Source organism: Phyllobates terribilis, unplaced genomic scaffold (genome assembly GCF_046119375.1).
Source record: "Phyllobates terribilis strain yellow unplaced genomic scaffold, ASM4611937v1 Scaffold_12__6_contigs__length_324123572, whole genome shotgun sequence".
NCBI lineage: Eukaryota > Metazoa > Chordata > Amphibia > Anura > Dendrobatidae > Phyllobates > Phyllobates terribilis.
In genome coordinates, this window is record NW_027362772.1 from 174,942,945 (window position 1) to 174,967,460 (window position 24,516).

General features: G+C 36.3%; 15 non-coding genes across 15 annotated transcripts; all 15 read right to left on the minus strand.

The window, feature by feature from the left end:
* Nucleotides 1–2,581: 2,581 nt before the first annotated feature.
* Nucleotides 2,582–2,654, minus strand: TRNAF-GAA (transfer RNA phenylalanine (anticodon GAA)). The gene has a single exon. It is a non-coding gene; the product is annotated as a tRNA-Phe (tRNA).
* A 914-nt stretch (nucleotides 2,655–3,568) lies between these two features.
* On the minus strand, nucleotides 3,569–3,651 carry TRNAL-CAG (transfer RNA leucine (anticodon CAG)). Its single transcript has one exon. It is a non-coding gene; the product is annotated as a tRNA-Leu (tRNA).
* Nucleotides 3,652–4,834: 1,183 nt separating this feature from the next.
* Nucleotides 4,835–4,907, minus strand: TRNAF-GAA (transfer RNA phenylalanine (anticodon GAA)). Its single transcript has one exon. It is a non-coding gene; the product is annotated as a tRNA-Phe (tRNA).
* Nucleotides 4,908–5,816: 909 nt separating this feature from the next.
* Nucleotides 5,817–5,899, minus strand: TRNAL-CAG (transfer RNA leucine (anticodon CAG)). Its single transcript has one exon. It is a non-coding gene; the product is annotated as a tRNA-Leu (tRNA).
* Nucleotides 5,900–8,052: 2,153 nt separating this feature from the next.
* On the minus strand, nucleotides 8,053–8,135 carry TRNAL-CAG (transfer RNA leucine (anticodon CAG)). The gene has a single exon. It is a non-coding gene; the product is annotated as a tRNA-Leu (tRNA).
* Nucleotides 8,136–9,318: 1,183 nt separating this feature from the next.
* On the minus strand, nucleotides 9,319–9,391 carry TRNAF-GAA (transfer RNA phenylalanine (anticodon GAA)). Its single transcript has one exon. It is a non-coding gene; the product is annotated as a tRNA-Phe (tRNA).
* A 935-nt stretch (nucleotides 9,392–10,326) lies between these two features.
* On the minus strand, nucleotides 10,327–10,409 carry TRNAL-CAG (transfer RNA leucine (anticodon CAG)). The gene has a single exon. It is a non-coding gene; the product is annotated as a tRNA-Leu (tRNA).
* Nucleotides 10,410–11,593: 1,184 nt separating this feature from the next.
* On the minus strand, nucleotides 11,594–11,666 carry TRNAF-GAA (transfer RNA phenylalanine (anticodon GAA)). Its single transcript has one exon. It is a non-coding gene; the product is annotated as a tRNA-Phe (tRNA).
* Nucleotides 11,667–12,575: 909 nt separating this feature from the next.
* On the minus strand, nucleotides 12,576–12,658 carry TRNAL-CAG (transfer RNA leucine (anticodon CAG)). The gene has a single exon. It is a non-coding gene; the product is annotated as a tRNA-Leu (tRNA).
* Nucleotides 12,659–13,846: 1,188 nt separating this feature from the next.
* TRNAF-GAA (transfer RNA phenylalanine (anticodon GAA)) lies at nucleotides 13,847–13,919 on the minus strand. The gene has a single exon. It is a non-coding gene; the product is annotated as a tRNA-Phe (tRNA).
* A 935-nt stretch (nucleotides 13,920–14,854) lies between these two features.
* Nucleotides 14,855–14,937, minus strand: TRNAL-CAG (transfer RNA leucine (anticodon CAG)). The gene has a single exon. It is a non-coding gene; the product is annotated as a tRNA-Leu (tRNA).
* A 1,184-nt stretch (nucleotides 14,938–16,121) lies between these two features.
* TRNAF-GAA (transfer RNA phenylalanine (anticodon GAA)) lies at nucleotides 16,122–16,194 on the minus strand. Its single transcript has one exon. It is a non-coding gene; the product is annotated as a tRNA-Phe (tRNA).
* Nucleotides 16,195–18,369: 2,175 nt separating this feature from the next.
* On the minus strand, nucleotides 18,370–18,442 carry TRNAF-GAA (transfer RNA phenylalanine (anticodon GAA)). Its single transcript has one exon. It is a non-coding gene; the product is annotated as a tRNA-Phe (tRNA).
* Nucleotides 18,443–20,644: 2,202 nt separating this feature from the next.
* On the minus strand, nucleotides 20,645–20,717 carry TRNAF-GAA (transfer RNA phenylalanine (anticodon GAA)). The gene has a single exon. It is a non-coding gene; the product is annotated as a tRNA-Phe (tRNA).
* Nucleotides 20,718–21,652: 935 nt separating this feature from the next.
* On the minus strand, nucleotides 21,653–21,735 carry TRNAL-GAG (transfer RNA leucine (anticodon GAG)). The gene has a single exon. It is a non-coding gene; the product is annotated as a tRNA-Leu (tRNA).
* Nucleotides 21,736–24,516: the final 2,781 nt, after the last annotated feature.

Consider the following 24,516-nt stretch of genomic DNA (forward strand, 5'->3'; position numbering starts at 1 on the left):
GGCTGATATTAGTAGCCTGGGAAGCTCCGTGGGTATTACCCCCTTCCCAGGCTTCAAACATCTGCCCCAGCCGTCTGCTTAACCTCCGCTAGAGCCTAAAATTAAGGGGAACCCCACGCCAATTTTTTTAATAATAAATCCTTTATTTTAATACTAAATGACAAGTACAGTAACCAACACTATCACTGTACTTCATATATATGTGACTGACATGTTTCTATCTATCTAATCTATGTGTGAAGCTCTATTCTGTCTGTTATAAATTGTCGGGTACCGCTGCTGAATTGCCGGCCGGCTTTTTTAAAGAGATGGTGCATGAAAACACTATTATTTTTTTTGATAAATCCTTTACGCTAAATGACAAGTACAGTAAGCAACACTGTCACTGTACTTTGTATATATGTGGCTGACATGTTTCTATCTATCTAATCTATGTATGATGCTCTATTCTGTCTTTTATAAATTGTCGGGTACCGCTGCTGAATTGCCGGCCGGCTTTTTTAAAGAGATGGTGCATGAAAACACTATTATTTTTTTTGATAAATCCTTTACGCTAAATGACAAGTACAGTAAGCAACACTGTCACTGTACTTCATATATATGTGGCTGACATGTTTCTATCTATCTAATCTATGTGTGATTCTCTATTCCTTCTATTCTAAATTGTCGGGTACCGCTGCTGAATTGCCGGCCGGCTTTTTTAAAGAGATGGTGCATGAAAACACTATTATTTTTTTTGATAAATCCTTTACGCTAAATGACAAGTACAGTAAGCAACACTGTCACTGTACTTCATATATATGTGGCTGACATGTTTCTATCTATCTAATCTATGTGTGATTCTCTATTCCTTCTATTCTAAATTGTCGGGTACAGATGCTGAATTGCCAGCCGGCTTTTTTAAAGAGACGGTGCATGAAAACACTATTATTTTTTTTGATAAATCCTTTACGCTAAATGACAAGTACAGTAAGCAGCACTTTCACTGTACTTCATATATATGTGGCTGACATGTTTATATCTATCTAATCTATGTGTGAAGCTCTATTCTTTCGGTTCTAAATTGTCGGGTACAGGTGTATGCCTCTGCTGAATTGCCGGCTTTTCATGTTTCACTGTTGGCACTGTTCCCATCGATTTGGGCAATCACTGTAATGCCACAACCACCATGGCTGTGGCATTACAGTGAGTGGCAGACAATCCCTGCATGATTGGTGCTCTAAATAGCGCCAGAGATGCAGGACAGCTTTTGGTGCACGAACAGTTATCGAACATAACCTCGAACAGCCGAATTTTTTGCAAATCGTTCGGGTTCGTCGAACAACTCGAACACCGCCCAAAACAGCTCGAATTTGAGATTGGCGAACAGTTCTAGTCGAACACCGCTCATCTCTAATCCTGACTACTTCTGGCTTTTGTAATTTAACTCTTTCTAAGCTAAGCAGTAGAAAGATGAGCACTACTTGTGATGAAAGGAAATATGCCATGATTTCTTTTATTTTAATATTGATTTGTAACCTATTAGTTACAGCCAATTTTGAGCTTCATGACCAAGCACCGTTTTTTAAATCTGACATGTATCAATTTATGTGGCAATAACACTGGAATGCTTAACATATCCCCGTGATAGTGTTATTTTGTAACACATTGTACTTTATATTAATGGTAAATTTAGGTCAATATATATTTAGTTTTTCTTGTGAAAATATCTAAAGTTGCACAATTTCATTGAAATGCGGTGATGCCCCATATGTCTTCAGAAACTACTGTTTGGTCACACAGCAGGGCTTTGAAAGTAAGAGCGCTATTTGGGTTTTGGGAATGCAGATTTTGCAAGAATATTTTGAGGGTGACATTTGCGGAGTTCCAAAAGTACCAAAACAGCAGAAACCCCTCCAAAGTGATCCCATTTTATAAATTACGAATCACAATGAATTCATCAACACCAGCAATTACTATTATTGTCCAACATATGTTTTCACTCTGCAACATCCAGAATTGCAAATAAGCCAGTTTAGTGCCCAGCTTGCGCTTATGGAGACAAGCACCCCATACATTTTAAGTGGGCTCTCCTCGCTAGAGAAATGCCAAATCTGTGGATTCTTTGTCTTACCATTAACGTAGAAACCCCTATTTTTAGAATGAAAGATGACGGTCCTGAGTTGGGGCTTGTGTTTTTTGCCTTCCTGGCTTTTTCCCCAAACAGCTTTGTTCCTGGCATATTATGTAAGCATATTTGTCTCAGTAATGCCACAGCGATTCATAGTCAAACATAAATGGCTGAAATCATTCAGCTAGTGTCTGATACATGCTGCCCGTATTAGCTATCAGGTTTCCTTTAAATCCTCATACAGCTAAGTCAAACTAAAATAAAACAAAGTGATGACGTCCAGAATGAAGGAAAAATTACAAAAAATATTATTTTCCTCAAAAGTTAAAAGTGTTCAGTTCTCAAGTTTCTATCATTTTATTTCATGTAGATAGTTATAATGATTAGGATTTTTACATTCTCTGTAAACAGTCAGTCCATATGCTTTGTTTATTTTCTGCTTAAAATTTAATGGGTGAAGAAAGAAACTTTTGCCGAAACCCGGGATTGAACCAGTGACCTTTAGATCTTCAGTCTAACACTCTCCCAACTGAGCTATTTCGGCAGGACACGTTTAGATTCAGGAATGTTCAACACACTGTAGATGTCACAACTGGATGTATTTATTTTTACTTTGACTTGTTTTTGCAAGATTATCTATATTTGAAAGTCCCGCTATTTTGCGTACATATTTAAGAACTTACATTAATACTTTGTGAATGAATAGAAAAAACAGCAATTCTGCATTTTTTTTTACATTTTCAAATTTACTCAATTCGCCAGGTTAATTCTGACTGTGTCTCTGTAGGACAGGTGATGATTGAGCATAAAACACAATTTGTAAGCATAATGTTGCATCAAGCTTTATTTTTTTCTTAGGTGCAAACAATTGGAGTGAAGAAAGGAGATGCAAATTTAGAGAAAATATTCTACTGATTGTTAATGTTGAAAGTGAAAACATTTGTCCCAAAATGTGGTGAAACTTTGATGTCAGTATCACATGTGCATTTCAGACTTGTTAAACTATGTTCATCTGCTCTTTTAGCTTTTGTTTATTAAGTATATTTATAGTCTATTGATGCCTGAGGTAAAAAAATCTGAAATTAGACTTACTGGTAATTTGGTTTCTAGGAATCTTCCACGACAGCACCTTAGGAGGTTCACTCTCTGCCCTAATAGTTACAGAGAACACATAGAGATGAAATAATCCCTCCCATTTTCCTATCCACAGTATTTTTCCGATGCCAAAGCAACAACTAATATATGCACAAAGAAACTATTTGATGTTCCCAGAAGTCTTTTGTGAAAGCACAAATTCAGGACATTTAAAATTTGCCTCAAGGACCCCAAGGAATACTGCCAAAGTGCCAACGTTGAGAATTGGTTTTGCTAAGCCCCATCACTTTTAGTTTTCGATTTGAGATTGCCACCAATAGAGCAAGGAGTGAAGCTGTAAAATTTCTTGAAAGAAAATTCTAAAGTCAGAAGTGGGATTTGAACCCACGCCTCCAGAAGAGACTGCGACCTGAACGCAGCGCCTTAGACCGCTCGGCCATCCTGCCTACTTCTGGCTTTTGTAATTTAACTATTTCTAAGCTAAGTAGTAGAAAGATGAGCATTACTTGTGATGAAAGGAAATATGCCATGATTTCTTTTATTTTAATATTGATTTGTAACCTATTAGTTACAGCCAATTTTGAGCTTCATGACCAAGCACCGTTTTTTAAATCTGACATGTATCAATTTATGTGGCAATAACACTGGAATGCTTAACATATCCCCGTGATTCTGAAAGTGTTATTTTGTAACACATTGTACTTTATATTAATGGTAAATTTAGGTCAATATATATTTAGTTTTTCTTGTGAAAATATCTAAAGTTGCACAATTTCATTGAAATGCAGTGATGCCCCATATGTCTTCAGAAACTACTGTTTGGTCACACAGCAGGCTTTGAAAGTAAGAGCGCTATTTGGGTTTTGGGAATGCAGATTTTGCAAGAATATTTTGAGGGTGACATTTGCGGAGTTCCAAAAGTACCAAAACAGCAGAAACCCCTCCAAAGTGATCCCATTTTATAAATTACTCCTCACAATGAATTCATCAACACCAGCAATTACTATTATTGTCCAACATGTGTTTTCACTCTGCAACATCCAGAATTGCAAATAAGCCAGTTTAGTGCCCAGCTTGCGCTTATGGAGACAAGCACCCCATACATTTTAAGTGGGCTCTCCTCGCTAGAGAAATGCCAAATCTGTGGATTCTTTGTCTTACCATTAACGTAGAAACCCCTATTTTTAGAATGAAAGATGACGGTCCTGAGTTGGGGCTTGTGTTTTTTGCCTTCCTGGCTTTTTCCCCAAACAGCTTTGTTCCTGGCATATTATTTAAGCATATTTGTCTCAGTAATGCCACAGCGATTCATAGTCAAACATACATGGCTGAAATCATTCAGCTAGTGTCTGATACATGCTGCCCGTATTAGCTATCAGGTTTCCTTTAAATCCTCATACAGCTAAGTCAAACTAAAATAAAACAAAGTGATGACGTCCAGAATGAAGGAAAAATTACAAAAAATATTATTTTCCTCAAAAGTTAAAAGTGTTCAGTTCTCAAGTTTCTATCATTTTATTTCCTGTAGATAGTTATAATGATTAGGATTTTTACATTCTCTGTAAACAGTCAGTCCATATGCTTTGTTTATTTTCTGCTTAAAATTTAATGGGTGAAGAAAAAAACTTTTGCCAAAACCCGGGATTGAACCAGGGACCTTTAGATCTTCAGTCTAACGCTCTGCCAAATGAGCTATTTCAGCAAGACACATTTAGATTCAGGAATGTAATGTATTTATTTTTACTTTGACTTGTTTTTGCAAGATTATCAATATTTGAAAGTCCTGCTATTTTGCGTACATATTTAACAACTTACATTAATTCTTTGTGAATGAATAGAAAAAACAGCAGTTGTGCATTTTTTTTACATTTTCAAATTTACTCAATTCGCCAGGGTAATTCTGACTGTGTCTCTGTAGGACAGGTGATGATTGAGCATAAAACACAATTTGTAAGCATAATGTTGCATCAAGCTTTATTTTTTTCTTAGGTGCAAACAATTGGAGTGAAGATAGGAGATGCAAATTTAGAGAAAATATTCTACTGATTGTTAATGTTGAAAGTGAAAACATTTGTCCCAAAATGTGGTGAAACTTTGATGTCAGTATCACATGCGCATTTCAGACTTGTTAAACTATGTTCATCTGCTCTTTTAGCTTTTGTTTATTAAGTATATATATAGTCTCTTGATGCCTTGAGGTAAAAAAATCTGAAAATAGACTTACTGGTAATTCGGTTTCTAGGAATCTTCCACGACAGCACCTTAGCAGGTTCACTCTCTGCCCTAATAGGGACAGAGAACACATAGAGATGAAATAGTCCCTCCCATTTTCCTATCAACAGTATTTTTCCGATGCCAAAGCAACAACTAACATATGCACAAAGAAACTATTTGATGTTCCCAGAAGTCTTTTGTGAAAGCACAAATTCAGAACATTTAAGATTTGCCTCAAGGACCCCAAGGAATACTGCCAAACTGCCAACGTTGAGAATTGGTTTTGCTAAGCCCCATCACTTTTAGTTATCGATTTGAGATTGCCACCAATAGAGCGGACCCCCAACTAATCAGTAACAGGAGTGAAGCTGTAAAATTTCTTGAAAGAAAATTCTAATGTCAGAAGAGGGATTCGAACCCACGCCTCCAGAAGAGACTGCGACCTGAACACAGCGCCTTAGACTGCTCGGCCATCCTGACTACTTCTGGCTTTTGTAATATAACTCTTTCTAAGCTAAGCAGTAGAAAGATGAGCACTACTTGTGATGAAAGGAAATATGCCATGATTTCTTTTATTTTAATATTGAATTGTAACCTATTAGTTACAGCCAATTTTGAGCTTCATGACCAAGCACCGTTTTTTAAATCTGACATGTATCAATTTATGTGGCAATAACACTGGAATGCTTAACATATCCCCGTGATTCTGAAAGTGTTATTTTGTAACACATTGTACTTTATATTAATGGTAAATTTAGGTCAATATATATTTAGTTTTTCTTGTGAAAATATCTAAAGTTGCACAATTTCATTGAAATGCAGTGATGCCCCATATGTCTTCAGAAACTACTGTTTGGTCACACAGCAGGGCTTTGAAAGTAAGAGCGCTATTTGGGTTTTGGGAATGCAGATTTTGCAAGAATATTTTGAGGGTGACATTTGCGGAGTTCCAAAAGTACCAAAACAGCAGAAACCCCTCCAAAGTGATCCCATTTTATAAATTACTCCTCACAATGAATTCATCAACACCAGCAATTACTATTATTGTCCAACATGTGTTTTCACTCTGCAACATCCAGAATTGCAAATAAGCCAGTTTAGTGCCCAGCTTGCGCTTATGGAGACAAGCACCCCATACATTTTAAGTGGGCTCTCCTCGCTAGAGAAATGCCAAATCTGTGGATTCTTTGTCTTACCATTAACGTAGAAACCCCTATTTTTAGAATGAAAGATGACGGTCCTGAGTTGGGGCTTGTGTTTTTTGCCTTCCTGGCTTTTTCCCCAAACAGCTTTGTTCCTGGCATATTATTTAAGCATATTTGTCTCAGTAATGCCACAGCGATTCATAGTCAAACATACATGGCTGAAATCATTCAGCTAGTGTCTGATACATGCTGCCCGTATTAGCTATCAGGTTTCCTTTAAATCCTCATACAGCTAAGTCAAACTAAAATAAAACAAAGTGATGACGTCCAGAATGAAGGAAAAATTACAAAAAATATTATTTTCCTCAAAAGTTAAAAGTGTTCAGTTCTCAAGTTTCTATCATTTTATTTCCTGTAGATAGTTATAATGATTAGGATTTTTACATTCTCTGTAAACAGTCAGTCCATATGCTTTGTTTATTTTCTGCTTAAAATTTAATGGGTGAAGAAAAAAACTTTTGCCGAAACCCGGGACCTTTAGATCTTCAGTCTAACGCTCTCCCAACTGAGCTTTTTCAGCAAGACACATTTAGATTCAGGAATGTAATGTATTTATTTTTACTTTGACTTGTTTTTCAAGATTATCAATATTTGAAAGTCCCGCTATTTTGCGTACATATTTAACAACTTACATTAATTCTTTGTGAATGAATAGAAAAAACAGCAATTGTGCATTTTTTTTACATTTTCAAATTTACTCAATTCGCCAGGGTAATTCTGACTGTGTCTCTGTAGGACAGGTGATGATTGAGCATAAAACACAATTTGTAAGCATAATGTTGCATCAAGCTTTATTTTTTTCTTAGGTGCAAACAATTGGAGTGAAGATAGGAGATGCAAATTTAGAGAAAATATTCTACTGATTGTTAATGTTGAAAGTGAAAACATTTGTCCCAAAATGTGGTGAAACTTTGATGTCAGTATCACATGCGCATTTCAGACTTGTTAAACTATGTTCATCTGCTCTTTTAGCTTTTGTTTATTAAGTATATATATAGTCTATTGATGCCTTGAGGTAAAAAAATCTGAAATTAGACTTACTGGTAATTCGGTTTCTAGGAATCTTCCACGACAGCACCTTAGCAGGTTCACTCTCTGCCCTAATAGGGACAGAGAATACATAGAGATGAAATAGTCCCTCCCATTTTCCTATCAACAGTATTTTTCCGATGCCAAAGCAACAACTAACATATGCACAAAGAAACTATTTGATGTTCCCAGAAGTCTTTTGTGAAAGCACAAATTCAGAACATTTAAGATTAGCCTCAAGGACCCCAAGGAATACTGCCAAAGTGCCAACGTTGAGAATTGGTTTTGCTAAGCCCCATCACTTTTAGTTATCGATTTGAGATTGCCACCAATAGAGCGGACCCCCAACTAATCAGTAACAGGAGTGAAGCTGTAAAATTTCTTGAAAGAAAATTCTAATGTCAGAAGAGGGATTCGAACCCACGCCTCCAGAAGAGACTGCGACCTGAACGCAGCGCCTTAGACTGCTCAGCCATCCTGACTACTTCTGGCTTTTGTAATTTAACTCTTTCTAAGCTAAGCAGTAGAAAGATGAGCACTACTTGTGATGAAAGGAAATATGCCATGATTTCTTTTATTTTAATATTGATTTGTAACCTATTAGTTACAGCCAATTTTGAGCTTCATGACCAAGCACCGTATTTTAAATCTGACATGTATCAATTTATGTGGCAATAACACTGGAATGCTTAACATATCCCCGTGATTCTGATAGTGTTATTTTGTAACACATTGTACTTTATATTAATGGTAAATTTAGGTCAATATATATTTAGTTTTTCTTGTGAAAATATTTAAAGTTGCACAATTTCATTGAAATGCGGTGATGCCCCATATGTCTTCAGAAACTACTGTTTGGTCACACAGCAGGGCTTTGAAAGTAAGAGCGCTATTTGGGTTTTGGGAATGCAGATTTTGCAAGAATATTTTGAGGGTGACATTTGCGGAGTTCCAAAAGTACCAAAACAGCAGAAACCCCTCCAAAGTGATCCCATTTTATAAATTACTCCTCACAATGAATTCATCAACACCAGCAATTACTATTATTGTCCAACATATGTTTTCACTCTGCAACATCCAGAATTGCAAATAAGCCAGTTTAGTGCCCAGCTTGCGCTTATGGAGACAAGCACCCCATACATTTTAAGTGGGCTCTCCTCGCTAGAGAAATGCCAAATCTGTGGATTCTTTGTCTTACCATTAACGTAGAAACCTCTATTTTTAGAATGAAAGATGACGGTCCTGAGTTGGGGCTTGTGTTTTTTGCCTTCCTGGCTTTTTCCCCAAACAGCTTTGTTCCTGCATATTATTTAAGCATATTTGTCTCAGTAATGCCACAGCGATTCATAGTCAAACATAAATGGCTGAAATCATTCAGCTAGTGTCTGATACATGCTGCCCGTATTAGCTATCAGGTTTCCTTTAAATCCTCATACAGCTAAGTCAAACTAAAATAAAACAAAGTGATGACGTCCAGAATGAAGGAAAAATTACAAAAAATATTATTTTCCTCAAAAGTTAAAAGTGTTCAGTTCTCAAGTTAATATCATTTTATTTCCTGTAGATAGTTATAATGATTAGGATTTTTACATTCTCTGTAAACAGTCAGTCCATATGCTTTGTTTATTTTCTGCTTAAAATTTAATGGGTGAAGAAAAAAACTTTTGCCGAAACCCGGGTTTGAAGCAGGGACATTTAGATCTTCAGTCTAACGCTCTCCCAACTGAGCTATTTCGGCAGGACACGTTTAGATTCAGGAATGTTCAACACACTGTAGATGTCACAACTGGATGTATTTATTTTTACTTTGACTTGTTTTTGCAAGATTATCTATATTTGAAAGTCCCGCTATTTTGCTTACATATTTAAGAACTTACATTAATACTTTGTGAATGAATAGAAAAAACAGCAATTCTGCATTTTTTTTTACATTTTCAAATTTACTCAATTCGCCAGGGTAATTCTAACTGTGTCTCTGTAGGACAGGTGATGATTGAGCATAAAACACAATTTGTAAGCATAATGTTGCATCAAGCTTTATTTTTTTCTTAGGTGCAAACAATTGGAGTGAAGAAAGGAGATGCAAATTTAGAGAAAATATTCTACTGTTTGTTAATGTTGAAAGTGAAAACATTTGTCCCAAAATGTGGTGAAACTTTGATGTCAGTATCACATGCGCATTTCAGACTTGTTAAACTATGTTCATCTGCTCTTTTAGCTTTTGTTTATTAAGTATATTTATAGTCTATTGATGCCTGAGGTAAAAAAATCTGAAATTAGACTTACTGGTAATTTGGTTTCTAGGAATCTTCCACGACAGCACCTTAGGAGGTTCACTCTCTGCCCTAATAGGGACAGAGAACACATAAAGATGAAATAATCCCTCCCATTTTCCTATCCACAGTATTTTTCCGATGCCAAAGCAACAACTAACATATGCACAAAGAAACTATTTGATGTTCCCAGAAGTCTTTTGTGAAAGCACAAATTCAGGACATTTAAGATTTGCCTCAAGGACCCCAAGGAATACTGCCAAAGTGCCAACGTTGAGAATTGGTTTTGCTAAGCCCCATCACTTTTAGTTTTCGATTTGAGATTGCCACCAATAGAGCGGACCCCCAACTAATCAGTAACAGGAGTGAAGCTGTAAAATTTCTTGAAAGAAAATTCTAAAGTCAGAAGTGGGATTTGAACCCACGACTCCAGAAGAGACTGCGACCTGAACGCAGCGCCTTAGACCGCTCGGCCATCCTGACTACTTCTGGCTTTTGTAATTTAACTCTTTCTAAGCTAAGCAGTAGAAAGATGAGCATTACTTGTGATGAAAGGAAATATGCCATGATTTCTTTTATTTTAATATTGATTTGTAACCTATTAGTTACACCTAATTTTGAGCTTCATGACCAAGCACCGTTTTTTAAATCTGACATGTATCAATTTATGTGGCAATAACACTGGAATTCTTAACATATCCCCGTGATTCTGAAAGTGTTATTTTGTAACACATTGTACTTTATATTAATGGTAAATTTAGGTCAATATATATTTAGTTTTTCTTGTGAAAATATCTAAAGTTGCACAATTTCATTGAAATGCAGTGATGCCCCATATGTCTTCAGAAACTACTGTTTGGTCACACAGCAGGGCTTTGAAAGTAAGAGCGCTATTTGGGTTTTGGGAATGCAGATTTTGCAAGAATATTTTGAGGGTGACATTTGCGGAGTTCCAAAAGTACCAAAACAGCAGAAACCCCTCCAAAGTGATCCCATTTTATAAATTACTCCTCACAATGAATTCATCAACACCAGCAATTACTATTATTGTCCAACATGTGTTTTCACTCTGCAACATCCAGAATTGCAAATAAGCCAGTTTAGTGCCCAGCTTGCGCTTATGGAGACAAGCACCCCATACATTTTAAGTGGGCTCTCCTCGCTAGAGAAATGCCAAATCTGTGGATTCTTTGTCTTACCATTAACGTAGAAACCCCTATTTTTAGAATGAAAGATGACGGTCCTGAGTTGGGGCTTGTGTTTTTTGCCTTCCTGGCTTTTTCCCCAAACAGCTTTTTTCCTGGCATATTATTTAAGCATATTTGTCTCAGTAATGCCACAGCGATTCATAGTCAAACATACATGGCTGAAATCATTCAGCTAGTGTCTGATACATGCTGCCCGTATTAGCTATCAGGTTTCCTTTAAATCCTCATACAGCTAAGTCAAACTAAAATAAAACAAAGTGATGACGTCCAGAATGAAGGAAAAATTACAAAAAATATTATTTTCCTCAAAAGTTAAAAGTGTTCAGTTCTCAAGTTTCTATCATTTTATTTCCTGTAGATAGTTATAATGATTAGGATTTTTACATTCTCTGTAAACAGTCAGTCCATATGCTTTGTTTATTTTCTGCTTAAAATTTAATGGGTGAAGAAAAAAGCTTTTGCCGAAACCCGGGATTGAACCAGGGACTTTTAGATCTTCAGTCTAACGCTCTCCCAACTGAGCTTTTTCAGCAAGACACATTTAGATTCAGGAATGTAATGTATTTATTTTTACTTTGACTTGTTTTTGCAAGATTATCAATATTTGAAAGTCCCGCTATTTTGCATACATATTTAACAACTTACATTAATTCTTTGTGAATGAATAGAAAAAACAGCAATTGTGCATTTTTTTTACATTTTCAAATTTACTCAATTCGCCAGGGTAATTCTGACTATGTCTCTGTAGGACAGGTGATGATTGAGCATAAAACACAATTTGTAAGCATAATGTTGCATCAAGCTTTATTTTTTTCTTAGGTGCAAACAATTGGAGTGAAGATAGGAGATGCAAATTTAGAGAAAATATTCTACTGATTGTTAATGTTGAAAGTGAAAACATTTGTCCCAAAATGTGGTGAAACTTTGATGTCAGTATCACATGCGCATTTCAGACTTGTTAAACTATGTTCATCTGCTCTTTTAGCTTTTGTTTATTAAGTATATATATAGTCTATTGATGCCTTGAGGTAAAAAAATCTGAAATTAGACTTACTGGTAATTCGGTTTCTAGGAATCTTCCACGACAGCACCTTAGCAGGTTCACTCTCTGCCCTAATAGGGACAGAGAACACATAGAGATGAAATAGTCCCTCCCATTTTCCTATCAACAGTATTTTTCCGAAGCCAAAGCAACAACTAACATATGCACAAAGAAACTATTTGATGTTCCCAGAAGTCTTTTGTGAAAGCACAAATTCAGAACATTTAAGATTTGCCTCAAGGACCCCAAGGAATACTGCCAAACTGCCAACGTTGAGAATTGGTTTTGCTAAGCCCCATCACTTTTAGTTATCGATTTGAGATTGCCACCAATAGAGCGGACCCCCAACTAATCAGTAACAGGAGTGAAGCTGTAAAATTTCTTGAAAGAAAATACTAATGTCAGAAGAGGGATTCGAACCCACGCCTCCAGAAGAAACTGCGACCTGAACGCAGCGCCTTAGACTGCTCGGCCATCCTGACTACTTCTGGCTCTTGTAATTTAACTCTTTCTAAGCTAAGCAGTAGAAAATGAGCACTACTTGTGATGAAAGGAAATATGCCATGATTTCTTTTATTTTAATATTGATTTGTAACCTATTAGTTACAGCCAATTTTGAGCTTCATGACCAAGCACCGTATTTTAAATCTGACATGTATCAATTTATGTGGCAATAACACTGGAATGCTTAACATATCCCCGTGATTCTGATAGTGTTATTTTGTAACACATTGTACTTTATATTAATGGTAAATTTAGGTCAATATATATTTAGTTTTTCTTGTGAAAATATTTAAAGTTGCACAATTTCATTGAAATGCGGTGATGCCCCATATGTCTTCAGAAACTACTGTTTGTTCACACAGCAGGGCTTTGAAAGTAAGAGCGCTATTTGGGTTTTGGGAATGCAGATTTTGCAAGAATATTTTGAGGGTGACATTTGCGGAGTTCCAAAAGTACCAAAACAGCAGAAACCCCTCCAAAGTGATCCCATTTTATAAATTACTCCTCACAATGAATTCATCAACACCAGCAATTACTATTATTGTCCAACATGTGTTTTCACTCTGCAACATCCAGAATTGCAAATAAGCCAGTTTAGTGCCCAGCTTGCGATTATGGAGACAAGCACCCCATACATTTTAAGTGGGCTCTCCTCGCTAGAGAAATGTCAAATCTGTGGATTCTTTGTCTTACCATTAACGTAGAAACCCCTATTTTTAGAATGAAAGATGACGGTCCTGAGTTGGGGCTTGTGTTTTTTGCCTTCCTGGCTTTTTCCCCAAACAGCTTTGCTCCTGGCATATTATTTAAGCATATTTGTCTCAGTAATGCCACAGCGATTCATAGTCAAACATAAATGGCTGAAATCATTCAACTAGTGTCTGATACATGCTGCCCGTATTAGCTATCAGGTTTCCTTTAAATCCTCATACAGCTAAGTCAAACTAAAATAAAACAAAGTGATGACGTCCAGAATGAAGGAAAAATTACAAAAAATAAAATATTATTTTCCTCAAAAGTTAAAAGTGTTCAGTTCTCAAGTTTCTATCATTTTATTTCCTGTAGATAGTTATAATGATTAGGATTTTTACATTCTCTGTAAACAGTCAGTCCAAATGCTTTGTTTATTTTCTGCTTAAAATTTAATGGGTGGAGAAAAAAACTTTTGCCGAAACCCGAGATTGAACCAGGGACCTTTAGATCTTCAGTCTAACGCTCTCCCAACTGAGCTATTTCGGCAGGACACGTTTAGATTCAGGAATGTTCAACACACTGTAGATGTCACAACTGGATGTATTTATTTTTACTTTGACTTGTTTTTGCAAGATTATCTATATTTGAAAGTCCCGCTATTTTGCGTACATATTTAAGAACTTACATTAATACTTTGTGAATGAATAGAAAAAACAGCAATTCTGCATTTTTTTTTGCATTTTCAAATTTACTCAATTCGCAAGGATAATTCTGACTGTGTCTCTGTAGGACAGATGATGATTGAGCATAAAACACAATTTGTAAGCATAATGTTGCATCAAGCTTTATTTTTTTCTTGGGTGCAAACAATTGGAGTGAAGAAAGGAGATGCAAATTTAGAGAAAATATTCTACTGATTGTTAATGTTGAAAGTGAAAACATTTGTCCCAAGATGTGGTGAAACTTTGATGTCAGTATCACATGCGCATTTCAGACTTGTTAAACTATGTTCATCTGCTCTTTTAGCTTTTGTTTATTAAGTATATTTATAGTCTATTGATGCCTGAGGTAAAAAAATCTGAAATTAGACTTACTGGTAATTTGGTTTCTAGGAATCTTCCACGACAGCACCTTAGGAGGTTCACTCTATGCCCTAATAGGGACAGAGAACACATAGAGATGAAATAATCCCTCCCATTTTCCTATCCACAGTATTTTTCCGATGCCAAAGCAACAACTAACATATGCACAAAGAAACTATTTGATGTTCCCAGAAGTCTTTTGTGAAAGCACAATTTCAGGACATTTAAGATTTGCCTCAAGGACCCCAAGGAATACTGCCAAAGTGCCAACGTTGAGAATTGGTTTTGCTAAGCCCCATCACTTTTAGTTTTCGATTTGAGATTGCCACCAATAGAGCGGACCCCCAACTAATCAGTAACAGGAGTGAAGCTGTAAAATTTCTTGAAAGAAAATTCTAAAGTCAGAAGTGGGATTCGAACCCACGCCTCCAGAAGAGACTGCGACCTGAACGCAGCGCCTTAGACCGCTCGGCCATCCTGACTACTTCTGGCTTTCGTAATTTAACTCTTTCTAAGCTAAGCAGTAGAACGATGAGCATTACTTGTGATGAAAGGAAATATGCCATGATTTCTTTTATTTTAATATTGATTTGTAACCTATTAGTTACAGCCAATTTTGAGCTTCATGACCAAGCACCGTTTTTTAAATCTGACATGTATCAATTTATGTGGCAATAACACTGGAATGCTTAACATATCCCCGTGATTCTGAAAGTGTTATTTTGTAACACATTGTACTTTATATTAATGGTAAATTTAGGTCAATATATATTTAGTTTTTCTTGTGAAAATATCTAAAGTTGCACAATTTCATTGAAATGCAGTGATGCCCCATATGTCTTCAGAAACTACTGTTTGGTCACACAGCAGAGCTTTGAAAGTAAGAGAGCTATTTGGGTTTTGGGAATGCAGATTTTGCAAGAATATTTTGAGGGTGACATTTGCGAAGTTCCAAAAGTACCAAAACAGCAGAAACCCCTCCAAAGTGATCGCATTTTATAAATTACTCCTCACAATGAATTCATCAACACCAGCAATTACTATTATTGTCCAACATGTGTTTTCACTCTGCAACATCCAGAATTGCAAATAAGCCAGTTTAGTGCCCAGCTTGCACTTATGGAGACAAGCACCCCATACATTTTAAGTGGGCTCTCCTCGCTAGAGAAATGCCAAATCTGTGGATGCTTTGTCATACCATTAACGTAGAAACCCCTATTTTTAGAATGTAAGAAGACGGTCCTGAGTTGGGGCTTGTGTTTTTTGCCTTCCTGGCTTTTTCCCCAAACAGCTTTGTTCCTGGCATATTTTTGAAGCATATTTGTCACAGTAATGCCACAGCGATTCATAGTCAAACATAAATGGCTGAAATCATTCAGCTAGTGTCTGATACATGCTGCCCGTATTAGCTATCAGGTTTCCTTTAATTCCTCATACAGCTAAGTCAAACTAAAATAAAACAAAGTGATGACGTCCAGAATGAAGGAAAAATTACAAAAAATATTATTTTCCTCAAAAGTTAAAAGTGTTCAGTTCTCAAGTTTCTATCATTTTATTTCCTGTAGATAGTTATAATGATTAGGATTTTTACATTCTCTGTAAACAGTCAGTCCATATGCTTTGTTTATTTTCTGCTTAAAATTTAATGGGTGAAGAAAAAAACTTTTGCTGAAACCCGGGATTGAACCAGGGACCTTTAGATCTTCAGTCTAACGCTCTCCCAACTGAGCTATTTCAGCAGGACACATTTAGATCCAGGAATGTAATGTATTTATTTTTCTTTAACTTGTTTTTGCAAGATTATCAATATTTGAAAGTCCCGCTATTTTGCGTACATATTTAACAACTTACATTAATTCTTTGTGCATGAATAGAAAAAACAGCAATTCTGCATTTTTTTTACATTTTCAAATTTTCTCAATTCGCCAGGGTAATTCTGACTGTGTCTCTGTAGGACAGGTGATGATTGAGCATAAAACACAATTTGTAAGCATAATGTTGCATCAAGCTTTATTTTTTTCTTAGGTGCAAACAATTGGAGTGAAGATAGGAGATGCAAATTTAGAGAAAATATTCTACTGATTGTTAATGTTGAAAGTGAAAACATTTTCCCCAAAATGTGGTGAAACTTTGATGTCAGTATCACATGCGCATTTCAGACTTGTTAAACTATGTTCATCTGCTCTTTTAGCTTTTGTTTATTAAGTATATATATAGTCTATTCATGCCTTGAGGTAAAAAAATCTGAAATTAGACTTACTATTAATTCGGTTTCTAGGAATCTTCCACGACAGCACATTAGGAGGTTCACTCTCTGCCCTAATAGGGACAGAGAACACATAGAGATGAAATAGTCCCTCCCATTTTCCTATCAACAGTATTTTTCCGATGCCAAAGCAACAACTAACATATGCACAAAGAAACTATTTGATGTTCCCAGAAGTCTTTTGTGAAAGCACAATTTCAGGACATTTAAGATTTGCCTCAAGGACCCCAAGAAATACTGCCAAAGTGCCAACGTTGAGAATTGGTTTTGCTAAGCCCCATCACTTTTAGTTATCGATTTGAGATTGCCACCAATAGAGCGGACCCCCAACTAATCAGTAACAGGAGTGAAGCTGTAAAATTTCTTGAAAGAAAATTCTAATGTCAGAAGAGGGATTCGAACCCACACCTCCAGAAGAGACTGCGACCTGAAGGCAGCGCCTTAGAACACTCGGCCATCCTGACTACTTCTGGCTTTTGTAATTTAACTCTTTCTAAGCTAAGCAGTAGAAAGATTAGCACTACTTGTGATGAAATGAAATATGCCATGATTTCTTTTATTTTAATATTGATTTGTAACCTATTAGTTACAGCCAATTTTGAGCTTCATGACCAAGCACCGTTTTTTAAATCTGACATGTATCAATTTATGTGGCAATAACACTGGAATGCTTAACATATCCCCGTGATTCTGATAGTGTTATTTTGTAACACATTGTACTTTATATTAATGGTAAATTTAGGTCAATATATATTTAGTTTTTCTTGTGAAAATATCTAAAGTTGCACAATTTCATTGAAATGCGGTGATGCCCCATATGTCTTCAGAAACTACTGTTTGGTCACACAGCAGGGCTTTGAAAGTAAGAGCGCTATTTGGGTTTTGGGAATGCAGATTTTGCAAGAATATTTTGAGGGTGACATTTGCGGAGTTCCAAAAGTACCAAAACAGCAGAAACCCCTCCAAAGTGATCCCATTTTATAAATTACTCCTCACAATGAATTCATCAACACCAGCAATTACTATTATTGTCCAACATATGTTTTCACTCTGCAACATCCAGAATTGCAAATAAGCCAGTTTAGTGCCCAGCTTGCGCTTATGGAGACAAGCACCCCATACATTTTAAGTGGGCTCTCCTCACTAGAGGAATGCCAAATCTGTGGATTCTTTGTCTTACCATTAACGTAGAAACCCCTATTTTTAGCATGAAAGATGACAATCCTGAGTTGGGGCTTGTGTTTTTTGCCTTCCTGGCTTTTTCCCCAAACAGCTTTGCTCCTGGCATATTATTTAAGCATATTTGTCTCAGTAATGCCACAGCGATTCATAGTCAAACATAAATGGCTGAAATCATTCAACTAGTGTCTGATACATGCTGCCCGTATTAGCTATCAGGTTTCCTTTAAATCCTCATACAGCTAAGTCAAACTAAAATAAAACAAAGTGATGTCGTCCAGAATGAAGGAAAAATTACAAAAAATATTATTTTCCTCAAAAGTTAAAAGTGTTCAGTTCTCAAGTTTCTATCATTTTATTTCCTGTAGATAGTTATAATGATTAGGATTTTTACATTCTCTGTAAACAGTCAGTCCATATGCTTTGTTTATTTTCTGCTTAAAATTTAATGGGTGAAGAAAAAAACTTTTGCCGAAACCCGGGATTGAACCAGGGACCTTTAGATCTTCAGTCTAATGCTCTCCCAACTGAGCTATTTCGGCAGGACACGTTTACTTTCAGGAATGTTCAACACACTGTAGATGTCACAACTGGATGTATTTATTTTTACTTTGACTTGTTTTTGCAAGATTATCTATATTTGAAAGTCCCGTTATTTTGCGTACATATTTAAGAACTTACATTAATACTTTGTGAATGAATAGAAAAAACAGCAATTCTGCATTTTTTTTACATTTTCAAATTTACTCAATTCGCCAGGGTAATTCTGACTGTGTCTCTGTAGGACAGGTGATGATTGAGCATAAAACACAATTTGTAAGCATAATGTTGCATCAAGCTTTATTTTTTTCTTAGGTGCAAACAATTGGAGTGAAGATAGGAGATGCAAATTTAGAGAAAATATTCTACTGATTGTTAATGTTGAAAGTGAAAACATTTTCCCCAAAATGTGGTGAAACTTTGATGTCAGTATCACATGCGCATTTCAGACTTGTTAAACTATGTTCATCTGCTCTTTTAGCTTTTGTTTATTAAGTATATATATAGTCTATTCATGCCTTGAGGTAAAAAAATCTGAAATTAGACTTACTATTAATTCGGTTTCTAGGAATCTTCCACGACAGCACATTAGGAGGTTCACTCTCTGCCCTAATAGGGACAGAGAACACATAGAGATGAAATAGTCCCTCCCATTTTCCTATCAACAGTATTTTTCCGATGCCAAAGCAACAACTAACATATGCACAAAGAAACTATTTGATGTTCCCAGAAGTCTTTTGTGAAAGCACAATTTCAGGACATTTAAGATTTGCCTCAAGGACCCCAAGAAATACTGCCAAAGTGCCAACGTTGAGAATTGGTTTTGCTAAGCCCCATCACTTTTAGTTATCGATTTGAGATTGCCACCAATAGAGCGGACCCCCAACTAATCAGTAACAGGAGTGAAGCTGTAAAATTTCTTGAAAGAAAATTCTAATGTCAGAAGAGGGATTCGAACCCACACCTCCAGAAGAGACTGCGACCTGAAGGCAGCGCCTTAGAACACTCGGCCATCCTGACTACTTCTGGCTTTTGTAATTTAACTCTTTCTAAGCTAAGCAGTAGAAAGATTAGCACTACTTGTGATGAAATGAAATATGCCATGATTTCTTTTATTTTAATATTGATTTGTAACCTATTAGTTACAGCCAATTTTGAGCTTCATGACCAAGCACCGTTTTTTAAATCTGACATGTATCAATTTATGTGGCAATAACACTGGAATGCTTAACATATCCCCGTGATTCTGATAGTGTTATTTTGTAACACATTGTACTTTATATTAATGGTAAATTTAGGTCAATATATATTTAGTTTTTCTTGTGAAAATATCTAAAGTTGCACAATTTCATTGAAATGCGGTGATGCCCCATATGTCTTCAGAAACTACTGTTTGGTCACACAGCAGGGCTTTGAAAGTAAGAGCGCTATTTGGGTTTTGGGAATGCAGATTTTGCAAGAATATTTTGAGGGTGACATTTGCGGAGTTCCAAAAGTACCAAAACAGCAGAAACCCCTCCAAAGTGATCCCATTTTATAAATTACTCCTCACAATGAATTCATCAACACCAGCAATTACTATTATTGTCCAACATATGTTTTCACTCTGCAACATCCAGAATTGCAAATAAGCCAGTTTAGTGCCCAGCTTGCGCTTATGGAGACAAGCACCCCATACATTTTAAGTGGGCTCTCCTCACTAGAGGAATGCCAAATCTGTGGATTCTTTGTCTTACCATTAACGTAGAAACCCCTATTTTTAGCATGAAAGATGACAATCCTGAGTTGGGGCTTGTGTTTTTTGCCTTCCTGGCTTTTTCCCCAAACAGCTTTGCTCCTGGCATATTATTTAAGCATATTTGTCTCAGTAATGCCACAGCGATTCATAGTCAAACATAAATGGCTGAAATCATTCAACTAGTGTCTGATACATGCTGCCCGTATTAGCTATCAGGTTTCCTTTAAATCCTCATACAGCTAAGTCAAACTAAAATAAAACAAAGTGATGTCGTCCAGAATGAAGGAAAAATTACAAAAAATATTATTTTCCTCAAAAGTTAAAAGTGTTCAGTTCTCAAGTTTCTATCATTTTATTTCCTGTAGATAGTTATAATGATTAGGATTTTTACATTCTCTGTAAACAGTCAGTCCATATGCTTTGTTTATTTTCTGCTTAAAATTTAATGGGTGAAGAAAAAAACTTTTGCCGAAACCCGGGATTGAACCAGGGACCTTTAGATCTTCAGTCTAATGCTCTCCCAACTGAGCTATTTCGGCAGGACACGTTTACTTTCAGGAATGTTCAACACACTGTAGATGTCACAACTGGATGTATTTATTTTTACTTTGACTTGTTTTTGCAAGATTATCTATATTTGAAAGTCCCGCTATTTTGCGTACATATTTAAGAACTTACATTAATACTTTGTGAATGAATAGAAAAAACAGCAATTCTGCATTTTTTTTACATTTTCAAATTTACTCAATTCGCCAGGGTAATTCTGACTGTGTCTCTGTAGGACAGGTGATGATTGAGCATAAAACACAATTTGTAAGCATAATGTTGCATCAAGCTTTATTATTTTCTTAGGTGCAAACAATTGGAGTGAAGAAAGGAGATGCAAATTTAGAGAAAATATTCTACTGATTGTTAATGTTGAAAGTGAAAACATTTGTCCCAAAATGTGGTGAAACTTTGATGTCAGTATCACATAAGCATTTTCAGACTTGTTAAACTATGTTCATCTGCTCTTTTAGCTTTTGTTTATTAAGTATATTTATAGTCTATTGATGCCTGAGGTAAAAAAATCTGAAATTAGACTTACTGGTAATTTGGTTTCTAGGAATCTTCCACGACAGCACCTTAGGAGGTTCACACTCTGCCCTAATAGGGACAGAGAACACATAGAGATGAAATAGTCCCTCCCATTTTCCTATCCACAGTATTTTTCCGATGCCAAAGCAACAACTAACATATGCACAAAGAAACTATTTGATGTTCCCAGAAGTCTTTTGCGAAAGCACAAATTCAGGACATTTAAGATTTGCCTCAAGGACCCCATGGAATACTGCCAAAGTGCCAACGTTGAGAATTGGTTTTTCTAATCCCCATCACTTTTAGTTTTCGATTTGAGATTGCCACCAATAGAGCGGACCCACAACTAATCAGTAACAGGAGTGAAGCTGTAAAATTTCTTGAAAGAAAATTCTAATGTCAGAAGAGGGATTCGAACCCACGCCTCCAGAAGAGACTGCGACCTCAACGCAGCGCCTTAGACCGCTCGGCCATCCTGACTACTTCTGGCTTTTGTAATTTAATTCTTTCTAAGCTAAGCAGTAGAAAGATGAGCACTACTTGTGATGAAAGGAAATATGCCATGATTTCTTTTATTTTAATATTGATTTGTAACCTATTAGTTACAGCCAATTTTGAGCTTCATGACCAAGCACCGTTTTTTAAATCTGACATGTATCAATTTATGTGGCAATAACACTGGAATGCTTAACATATCCCCGTGATTCTGATAGTGTTATTTTGTAACACATTGTACTTTATATTAATGGTAAATTTAGGTCAATATATATTTAGTTTTTCTTGTGAAAATATCTAAAGTTGCACAATTTCATTGAAATGCGGTGATGCCCCATATGTCTTCAGAAACTACTGTTTGGTCACACAGCAGGGCTTTGAAAGTAAGAGCGCTATTTGGGTTTTGGGAATGCAGATTTTGCAAGAATATTTTGAGGGTGACATTTGCGGAGTTCCAAAAGTACCAAAACAGCAGAAACCCCTCCAAAGTGATCCCATTTTATAAATTACTCCTCACAATGAATTCATCAACACCAGCAATTACTATTATTGTCCAACATATGTTTTCACTCTGCAACATCCAGAATTGCAAATAAGCCAGTTTAGTGCCCAGCTTGCGCTTATGGAGACAAGCACCCCATACATTTTAAGTGGGCTCTCCTCGCTAGAGAAATGCCAAATCTGTGGATTCTTTGTCTTACCATTAAGGTAGAAACCCCTATTTTTAGAATGAAAGATGACGGTCCTGAGTTGGGGCTTGTGTTTTTTGCCTTGCTGGCTTTTTCCCCAAACAACTTTGGTCATGGCATATTATTTAAGCATATTTGTCTCAGTAATGCCACAGCGATTCATAGTCAAACATAAATGGCTGAAATCATTCCGCTAGTGTCTGATACATGCTGCCCGTATTAGCTATCAGGTTTCCTTTAAATCATCATACAGATAAGTCAAACTAAAATAAAAGAAAATGATGACGTCCAGAATGAAGAAAAAATTTCAAAAAATATTATTTTCCTCAAAAGTTAAAAGTGTTCAGTTCTCAAGTTTCTATCATTTTATTTCCTGTAGATAGTTATAATGATTAGGACTTTTACATTCTCTGTAAACAGTCAGTCCATATTCTTTGTTTATTTTCTGCTTAAAATTTAATGGGTGAAGAAGAAAACTTTTGCCGAAACCTGGGACCTTTAGATCTTCAGTCTAACGCTCTCCCAGCTGAGCTATTTCGGCTGGACACATTTAGCTTCACGAATGTTCAACACACTGTAAATGTCACAACTGGATGTTTTTATTTTTACTTTGACTTGTTTTTGCAAGATGATCTATATTTGAAAGTCACGCTATTTTGCTTACATATTTAAGAACTTACATTAACTGTTTGTGAATGAATAGAAAAAAACAGCAATTCTGCATTTTTTTTACATATTTAAATGTACTCAATTCGCCAGGGTAATTCTGACTGTGTCTCTGTAGGAGAGGTGATGATTAAGCATAAAACACAATTTGTAAGCATAATGTTGCATCAAGATTTATTTTTTCTTAGGTGCAAACAATTGGAGTGAAGAAAGGAGATGCAAATTTAGAGAAAATATTCTACTGATTGTTAATGTTGAAAGTGAAAACATTTGTCCCAAAATGTGGTGAAACTTTGATGTCAGTATCACATGCGCATTTCAGACTTGTTAAACTATGTTCATCTGCTCTTTTAGCTTTTGTTTATTAAGTATATTTATAGTCTATTTATGCCTGAGGTAGAAAAATCTTAAATTAGACTTACAGGTAATTAAGTTTCTAGGAATCTTCCACGACAGCACCTTAGGAGGTTCACTCTCTGCCGTAATAGGGACAGAGAACACATAGAGATGAAATAGTCCCTCCCATTTCAATATCCACAGTATTTTTCTTTTGTGAAAGCACATATTCAGGACATTTAACATTTGCCTCAAGGACCCCCAGGAATACTGCCAAAGTGCCAACGTTGAGAATTGGTTTTGCTAAGCCCCGTCACTTTTAGTTTTCGGTTTGAGATTGCCGCCAATAAAGCAGACCCCCAACTAATCAGTAACAGGAGTGAAGCTGTACAATTTCTTGAAAGAAAATACTAATGTCAGAAGTGTTATTCGAGCCCACGCCTCCAGTTGAGACTGTGACCTGAACGCAGCGCTTTAGACCGCTCAGCAACCTGACTTCTTCTGGCATTTTGTGATTTAACTCTTTCTAAGCTAAGCAGTAGAAAGATGAGCATTACTTGTGATGAAAGGAAATATACCATGATTTTTTTTATTTTAATATTGATTCGTAACCTATTAGTTACAGCTAGTGTTGATCGAGCACTAAAATGTTCGGGTGCTCGAAGCTTGGGCCGAGCTCGCCGTGATACTCGGGTGCTCATCCCGAGCAACGAGCCCAATGTTAGTCTAAGGGAGACCCGAGCATTTTTGGCATCACACCCCCGGCAGTCTTTTAAAAGCCTAACAAGTGCCCAAAACAATAGTGACAGTGCTCAAATGACATGGGGACAGCATGGGGATCGCCCCAGGAAGCATTTCTGATGCCCAGGTCACTGCTCTCAACAACGTGGTCAGAGGTAGTAAGCCACTTTTAAGGGCTCACAATAAAACATTCAAAAACGAAACTGAAACTGCTTTCCTGTGAAATATGTTAAGGAACTTCGTTTCCAGGGTAAAAACTTGTGTATAAGGTAAAATAAATAACCCCCCCCAAAAAAATACTCCTCCACACCTTGGGCTATGTTCACAAGTATAA